Genomic DNA, 8,694 nt, shown 5'->3' with positions numbered 1-8,694 from the left:
TGCAACCTTAGACTTTAAACGCAGACCGGGTGGCCCTTCTGGGTGCCTCCAGCAGCCCTGATCCGAATATGCGAGCGTCTCAAGATATCTTATGCCAAAAAGGGCTAGCCTGGAAAGCTGTTGCTCAGCGTCATCTGCCCATTGAAATGCTCACACAGGTACAGAGAGACTGGGGTTTCTTGCTTGCCTTGACACCTCAAAATTCCAATGTAACCTAGGGGTCCCTGCCGTGTGCCTCAGGTTGCCCTGCAATGAAGGTGTGAACGTCTCCAGAGAGTTCGCACCCAGAACGGGCTAGCCTAGAAAGCTGTTGCTCAGCCTCTTCTGCCCATGGCACTGCTCGCACAGGGGCTCAGACAGTGGGGTTGCTTGCTTGACTTGCCACCTCAAACTTCAAACGTAGCCTAGGGGGTCCTTGCCAGGCGCCTACGGCAGCCCGGATCTAAATATTCGAACGTCTCAAGATGTCTCTTACCAAGAAGGGGCTAAACTGGAAAGCTGTTGCTCAGCCTCATCTGCCCATGGCACTGCTCGCACAGGTGCACAGAGACTGGGGCTGCTTGCTTGCCTTGCCACGTCAAACTTCAAACGTAGCCTAGGAGGTTTTTTCCGGGCGCCTTCCGCAACCCTGACCCGAATATGCGAGCGTCTCAAGATATATTACGCCAAAAAGGGGCTAGCCTGGAGATCTGTTGCTCAGCCTCATCTGCCCATGGCACTGCTCACACAGGCGCACAGAGACTGGCGCTGCTTGCTAGCCTTTCCACCTCAAACATCCAGCGTACCTTAGGAGGTTTTTTCCGGGCGCCCAAGGAAACCCTGACCCGAATATGCGAGCCTCTCAAGATATCTTATGCCAAGAATGGGCTAGCCTGGAAAGCTGTTGCTCAGCCTCATCTGCCTATGGCACTGCTCACACAGGCGCAGAGAGAGTGGGGCTGCTTACTTGCCTTGCCACGTCAAACTTCAAACATTGCCCGGGGGTCTCTTTCGGGTGCCTCCAGGAGCCGTGCACCGAATATGCGAACGTCTGGAGATAGCTCGCACCCAGAACGCGCTAGCCTGGAAAGCTGTTGCTCAGCCTCATCTGCCCATGGCACTGCTCGCACAGGCGCACAGAGACTGGGGCTGCTTGCTTGCCTTGCCACCTCAAAGTTGAAACGTAACCAGGGTGTCCCTGCCCGGTCCCTCCAGAAGCCCTGCACCAAAACTGCGAACGTATCAGGATGTATCTTACAAAGAACGGGCTACCTGGAAAGCTATTGCTCAGCCTCATCTGCTCATGCAACTGCTTGCACACTTGCTCAGACACTGGAGCTGCTTGCTTGCCTTGCCACCTCAATCTTGAAACGTAGCATGAAGATCCCAGCCGGGTGCCTCCAGCAGACCTGCACCAAAAATACGAACATCTCTAGACAGCTTGCACCCAGAAAGGGCTAGCCTGGAAAGATGTTGCTCAGCCACGTCTGCTCATGGCACTGATTGCACAGGTGCTCAGAGGCTTTGGCTGCTTGCTTGCTTTGCCATCTCAGTCTCCAAATGTAACCAAAGGGTCCCTGACGGGAGCCTCCAGCAGCCCTGCCAAGTATATGCGAACGTCTGCAGATAGCTCGCAACCAAACGGGCTAGTCTGGAAAGCTGTTGCTCAGCCTTATCTGCCCATGGCACTGCTTGCACATGCGCACAGAGACTGGGGCTGCTTGCTTGCCTTACCACCTCAAACTTCAAACGTAGCCTAGGAGGTTTTTTCCGCGTGCCTGCTGCAACCCTGAACCTCATATGCGAGCGTCTCAACATATATTATGCCAAGAAGGGGCTAGCCTCGAAAGCTGTTGCTCAGCCTCATCTTCCCATGGCACTGCTCGCACATGCGCACAGAGACTGGGATATCTTGCTTCCTTTGCCACCTTAAACTTCAAACGTAGCCTAGGGGGTCTTTGCCAGGCGCCTGCCACAGTCCTGACCTGAATATGCGAACGTCTCAGGATATCTCTTACCAAAAAGGGGCTAGCCTGGAAATCTGTTGTTCAGCCTCATCTGCCCATGGCACTGGTCGCACAGATGCTCAGAGACTGGGGCTGCTTGCTTGCCTTGCCACCTCAGACTTCATACGTAGCCTAGGAGGTTTTTTCTGGGAGCCCTCCGCAACCCTGACCCGAATATGCGAGCATCTCAACATATCTTATGCCAAGAATGGGCTAGCCTGGAAAGTTGTTGCTCAGCCTCATCTGCCCATGGCACTGCTCGCACAGGCGCAGAGAGAGTGGGGCTTCTTGCTTGCCTTGCCACCTTAATCTTCAAACCTAACCTAGGGGGTCGTTGCCGGGCGCCTGCCACAGCCCTGACACGAATATGTCACCTCCTCAAGATATCTTATGACAAGAAAGATCTAGCCTGAAAAGCTGTCGCTCAACCTCCTCTGCCCATGGCACTGGTCGCAGAGGCACACAGAGAGAGGGGCTGCTTGCTTGCCTTGCTACTGCAAACTTCAAATGTAACCTAGAGGGTCGTTGCCAGGCACCTCCCACAGACCTAACCTGAATATGCGAACCCCTCAGGATATCTCGTACCAAAATTCTCTAGCCTGGAAAGCTGTTGCTCAGCCTCATCTCCCCATGGCACTACTCATACAGGCGCAGAGAGACTGAGAGTGCTTGCTTAACTTGCCACCTCAAAATTCATACGTCCTGGGCGTCCCTACCGGGCGCCTCCATCAGCCCTGCCCCAAAAGGTAGAATGTGTCAAGATATCTCTTACCAAGAAGGGGCTAGCCAGGAAAGCTGTTGCTCAGCCTTATCTGCCCATTGCACTGCTCGCACAGGCGCCCAGAGCCAGGGGCTGCTTGCTTCCCTTGCCACCTCAAACTTCAAACGTATCCTAGGAGGTTATTTCCGGGCGCCTGCTGCAACCCTGAACCTAACATGTGAGCGTCTCAACATATATTATGCCAATAAGGGGCTAGCCTGGAAAGCTGTTGGTCAACCTCATCTGCCCATGGCAGTGCTCGCACAGATGCACAGAGACTGGGGCTGCTTGCATGCCTTGCCAACTCAAACTTCAAAAGTAGTTTTGGGGGTCTGTGACAGGCACATGCCGCAGCCCTCACTCGAATATGCGAGCGTCTCAGAATATCTCTTACCAAGAAGGGGCTACCCTGAAAAGCTGTTGCTGAGCCTCATCTGCTCATGGCACTGCTTGCACAGGTGCTCATATAGTGGGGCTGCTTGCTTGCCTTGCCACCTCAAACTTCAAACGTAACCAGGGGGTCCCTGCTGGTTGCCTCCATCAGCCGTGACCCGAACAGGCTAACTTCTCCAGAGAGATTCCACCCAGAAGGGGCTAGCCTGGAAAGCTGTTGCTCAGCCTCATCTGCCCATGGCGCTGCTTGCACAGATGCACAGAGACTGGGGCTGCTTGCTTTCATTGCCACCTCAGAATTAAAATGTAGCTTAGGGGTCCCTGCCCGGTGCCTCCAGCCGCCCTGTAACGAAGGTGTGAACGTCTCCAGATAGCTCTCACCCAGAAGGGGCTAGCCTGGAAAGCTGTTGCTCAGCCTCATCTGCCCATGGCACTGCTCGCACAGGCGCCCAGAGACTGGGGCTGCTTGCTTGCCTTGCCACCTCAAACTTCAAACGTAGCCTAGGAGGTTTTTTCCGCGCGCCTCCGCAACCCTGACCCTAATATGCGAGCGTCTCAACATATATTATGCCAAGAAGGGGCTAGCCTCGAAAGCTGTTGCTCAGCCTCATCTGCCTATGGCACTGCTCGCACAGGCGCACAGAGACTGGGATATCTTGCTTCCTTTGCCACCTTAAACTTCAAACGTAGCCTAGGGGGTCTTTGCCAGGCGCTTGCCACAGTCCTGACCTGAATATGCGAACGTCTCAGGATATCTCTCACCAAAAAGGGGCTAGCCTGCGAAGCTGTTGCTCAGCCTCATCTGCCCATGGCACTGCTCGGACAGATGCACAGGGACTGGGGCTGCTTGCTTGCCTTGCCACCTCAAATTTCAAATGTATCCTGAGGCTATCTGACCGGTCTTTCCAGCAGCCCTGCACCGAAAATGCGAACGTCTCGGGTTATATATTACCAAGAAGGGGTTAGCCTGGAAACCTTTAGCTCAGCCTCATCTGCCCATCACACTGCTCGCACTGATGCACAGAGACTGGGGCTGCTTGCTTGCCTTGCCACCTCAAACTTCAAACGTAGCCTAGGGGGTCCTTGCCGGGCGCCTCCCACAGACCAGACCCGAATATGCGCGTGTCTCACTATATCTCTTACGAAAAAGGGGCTTGCGTTGAAAGCTGTTGCTCAGCCTCATCTGCCCATGGCACTGCTCGGACAGATGCACAGAGACTGGGTCTGCTTGCTTGCCTTGCCACCTCAAATTTCAAACATATCCCGAGGCTATCTGACCGGTCCTTCCAGCAGCCCTGCACCGAAAATGTGAACGTCTTGGGTTATATATTACCAAGAAGGGGTTAGCCTGGAAAACTGTTGCTCAGCCTCATCTACTGTCCTGGGTTTGGCCAGAACAGGGTTAATTTTCACCGGACTCCAGGAAGGGGCACAGCCGGGCGGTGGGGGCTGACCCCACCTGGCCAAACAGAGCCTGGTATTCCATACCATGTGACGTCACGCTGGGTTCCGGTGGGGGGGGCGGCGCGGCGGGAAAGCACTCGCGGCTTGGGGGGGCGCGGCACCGGTCCTGTTTCGGGAGAGCGGCTGTCTGGGTCATTACGGTACGTTTTTGTGTTTTCTTCTTATTTGTATCGTCGTTGTTCCTGTTTCCCTCTGTTTGCTGTTCTGTTAAACTGCCCTTATCCCGACCCACCAGTTTCTGCCTCTTTCTTTCCATTCTCCTCCGCACGCCGGCGGGGGGAGGGGCGGCCGCGTGGCGCTTTTGTTGCCGGCAGCAACCGAAACCGAAACATTCAATTGGCGCCCAGACGTGGAGCGGGGATAACGGCAGGGCTGAGCAGCAGATGTTAAAACTGCTTTCTTAGATTTTGTTAAATTTTGTTATAGGCATTTTTCTGTGTTAGTTAAATAGTTGCCAGTAAAAATGTTGCTGACTTTGTTTAGATGGCTGTGGTTTTTGAACCCTTATTTACAGTATGTGTTTACTGCCATGCTGTTCATCATTACTGGCAAAAGGATTAAGATGATGATTTTGCTGTACTGTACGATATCGACTTATGATATGATAACATCACTGTGCATGAAATTAGTCTTGTATTTGCATGCGGCACTGCGGTCATTTCCGTACCTCGGATCCTATGTCTTAGATTTTGTTAATAATCAAACCCAGTCTGTGGGGAAAACCGAAGGGGATACCTTCCCCCACTCTTTCGCCCCCCCTCTCTTCCTTCATGCTGGTCCTAAGGGCTTTTGATAATTTCGAGTACCCGTGGGATGCTCAGGGCAGCACTCTCCTTTTGTTATGCCTCCTGAATGGGTTCTGGGTTTTGTTTAGGGTTAAGCAAGTCGTTAAGAACATCGTGCAGAGACCTGCCCCGGGGCTGGATAGCTGTGAGTGGCTGGGTGTGTGGGACAGCATGGGCAGATGTCTAGAGCAGTGGGCACCTGCGGTGTGTTTTAAACTCACCCCTGAACAAATACAGAATCCGGACAATCTGGTAAAATATCTGAAAAAAGTGTGCTGCCACCCTGGGAACTCCAGAGAGACACAGATCACCACAATGTGCTGGGGTCTGGCCCATGCCTACCGAGCCCTGTTCAACACTGTTCAGTGCCTTAAAGGGGAAAGGGGGGGAAGCGAAGTGGCAGGCACTGCGGCTGGCGCTGCCCCCCCAGCCGGCCCTGCAGCCCCTCCAGCCCAGCAGGCAGTCCCAGCCCCCCCGACCGGCACCACGGTTGCTGCAGCCACAGCTGCAGGGTCTGCCTCGGTTTCCCTGGCAGGCACAGCAGCTGCTCCAGCCCCAGCTCCAGCTGCAGGCATCGCGGCTGAGCCCAATGACCAACCTGTGCCGGTAGCAGTTGCCCCCATAAAACTAAAGAAAGACGCAAAGAGAGCAGATTGCTCCGGGAGGGATGACGATGAGCCAGGGTCATCGCGGGAGACAGAGACAGAGATCATCACCCGGTCCCTGTCCCTGGGCGAGCTGAGAGACATGTGGAAAGATTTCAGCCACCACCCAGGCGAGCACATTGTCACCTGGCTGCTGCGGTGCTGGGATAACGGGGCCAGCAGCTTGGAATTAGAGGGCAAGGAAGCCAAGCAGCTGGGATCCCTGGCCAGGGATGGGGGCATTGAGAAGGCCATTGGGAAAAAGGAACAAGTCCTCAGCCTCTGGAGGAGACTTCTCTCAGGGGTGAGGGAGAGATACTTCTTCAGTGACGATTTTGTATGTCATCCTGGCAAGTGGACCAATATGGAAAAGGGTATTCAGTACTTGAGGGAATTAGCTGTGCGGGAGCTGGTTTATAATGAACCAGACGATGACCAGTTACCCACAGACCCAGATGAAGTCCAGTGCACAGCATCTATGTGGAGGAAGTTTGTGCGGAGCGCACCCTCCTCATATGCCAACTCACTGGCAGTTGTAAACTGGAAGGGTAAGGATGCACCAACAGTGGATGAGGTGGCTGTCAGACTCCGGCAATATGAGGAAAGTCTCTCTTCCTCCCTTGTCTCAGCTGTGAATAAATTGTCCCGGCAGTTCCAGCAATTCAAAGAGGATATGTCCTACTCCCCACCTGTGCGGGCCCGCATCTCGGCTATTACGGGCAGGCGTTTCTCTGCTCAGGAGAGGGAATACAGAGGCTACACACCACGGGGCACCCTGTGGTTTTACCTGCGTGACCACGGAAAGGACATGAGGAAGTGGGATGGAAAACCCACCTCAAGTCTAGAGGCACGAGTGCATGAGTTGCGAGGTAAAACAATCACAAAAGGGGATTCTCTTAGGAAAAATGCCGCTCCATTTTCCAGCAGCCAGCTCTCCAGGCCAGGTAGACAGTTTGACCTTGATTCCGATCCTCTGGAAGGGACCTCCAAGTCATTTCTACAGCAGGTGAGCAGCAAATTCTCTGACGAGGATTAGAGGGGCCCTGCCTCCAGCCAGGTGGAGGAAAGGGACAACCGTGTCTATTGGACGGTGTGGATTCGGTGGCCTGGCACGTCAGATCCACAAGAGTATAAAGCTCTAGTGGACACTGGTGCACAGTGTACTTTAATGCCATCAGAGTTCAAAGGGTCAGAGTCCATTTGCATTTCGGGAGTGACAGGGGGGTCCCAAGAGCTGAGTGTACTGGAGGCTGAAGTGAGCCTCACTGGGCAGGACTGGCAGAAGCACCCCATTGTCACTGGCCCCGAGGCTCCGTGCATCCTTGGGATAGACTATCTTAGGAGAGGCTATTTCAAGGACCCAAAGGGGTATCGGTGGGCTTTTGGCATAGCTGCTGTGGAGACGGAAGAAATTAAACAACTGTCCATTTTGCCTGGTCTCTCGGAGGATCCTTCCATTGTGGGGTTGCTGAGGGTTGAAGAACAACAGGTACCTATCGAGACCACAACGGTGCACCGGCGACAGTATCGTACCAACCGAGACTCCCTTGTCCCCATTCATCAGCTGATCCGCCAGCTGGAGAGTCAAGGAGTGATCACCAAAACTCGCTCACCCTTTAATAGTCCCATATGGCCAGTGAGAAAATCTACTGGAGAGTGGAGACTGACAACAGACTACCGTGGCCTGAATGAAGTCACACCACCGCTGAGTGCTGCTGTGCCAGACATGCTAGAACTTCAATATCAGCTGGAGTCAAAGGCAGCCAAGTGGTACGCGACAATTGACATCGCTAATGCATTCTTCGCCATCCCTTTGGCAGTAGAGTGCAGGCCACAGTTTGCTTTCACCTGGAGGGGCATCCAGTACACCTGGAATCGACTGCCCCAGGGGTGGAAACACAGTCCCACCATTTGCCATGGACTAATCCAGACTGCACTGGAAAAGGGTGAAGCTCCAGAACATCTGCAGTACATCGACGACATCATTATATGGGGCGACAGAGCGGAGGAGGTTTTTGAGAAAGGGGAGAAAATAGTTCAAATCCTTCTGAAAGCCGGTTTTGCCATTAAGCGAAGTAAAGTCAAGGGACCTGCGCAAGAGATCCAGTTTTGGGGAATAAAATGGCAGGATGGGCGCCGTCAAATCCCAATGGATGTCATCAACAAAATAGCAGCTATGTCTCCACCAACCAGCAAAAAGGAAGCACAGGCCTTCCTGGGTGTTGTGGGTTTTTGGAGGATGCACATCCCAAATTACAGCCAGATTGTAAGTCCTCTGTACCACGTGACCCGGAAGAAGAATGATTTTGAATGGGGCCCTGAGCAACGACAGGCATTTGAACAAATTAAACAGGAGATAGTTCATGCCGTAGCCCTTGGTCCAGTCCGGTCAGGGCAAGATGTTAAAAACGTGCTCTACACCGCAGCCGGGGAGAATGGCCCAACCTGGAGTCTCTGACAGAAAACACCAGGGGAGACTCGAGGTCGACCCCTGGGGTTCTGGAGCCGGGGATACAAAGGATCTGAGGCCCACTATACTCCCACTGAAAAAGAGATTCTGGCAGCATATGAAGGCGTTCGAGCTGCTTCAGAAGTGGTCGGCACTGAAGCACAGCTCCTCCTAGCACCACGATTGCCGGTCCTGGGCTGGATGTTCAAAGAGA

Source organism: Opisthocomus hoazin, chromosome W (genome assembly GCF_030867145.1).
Source record: "Opisthocomus hoazin isolate bOpiHoa1 chromosome W, bOpiHoa1.hap1, whole genome shotgun sequence".
Taxonomy (NCBI): domain Eukaryota; kingdom Metazoa; phylum Chordata; class Aves; order Opisthocomiformes; family Opisthocomidae; genus Opisthocomus; species Opisthocomus hoazin.
The sequence above is the reverse complement of the archived record's forward strand: the minus strand, read 5'-3'. Positions refer to the sequence as shown.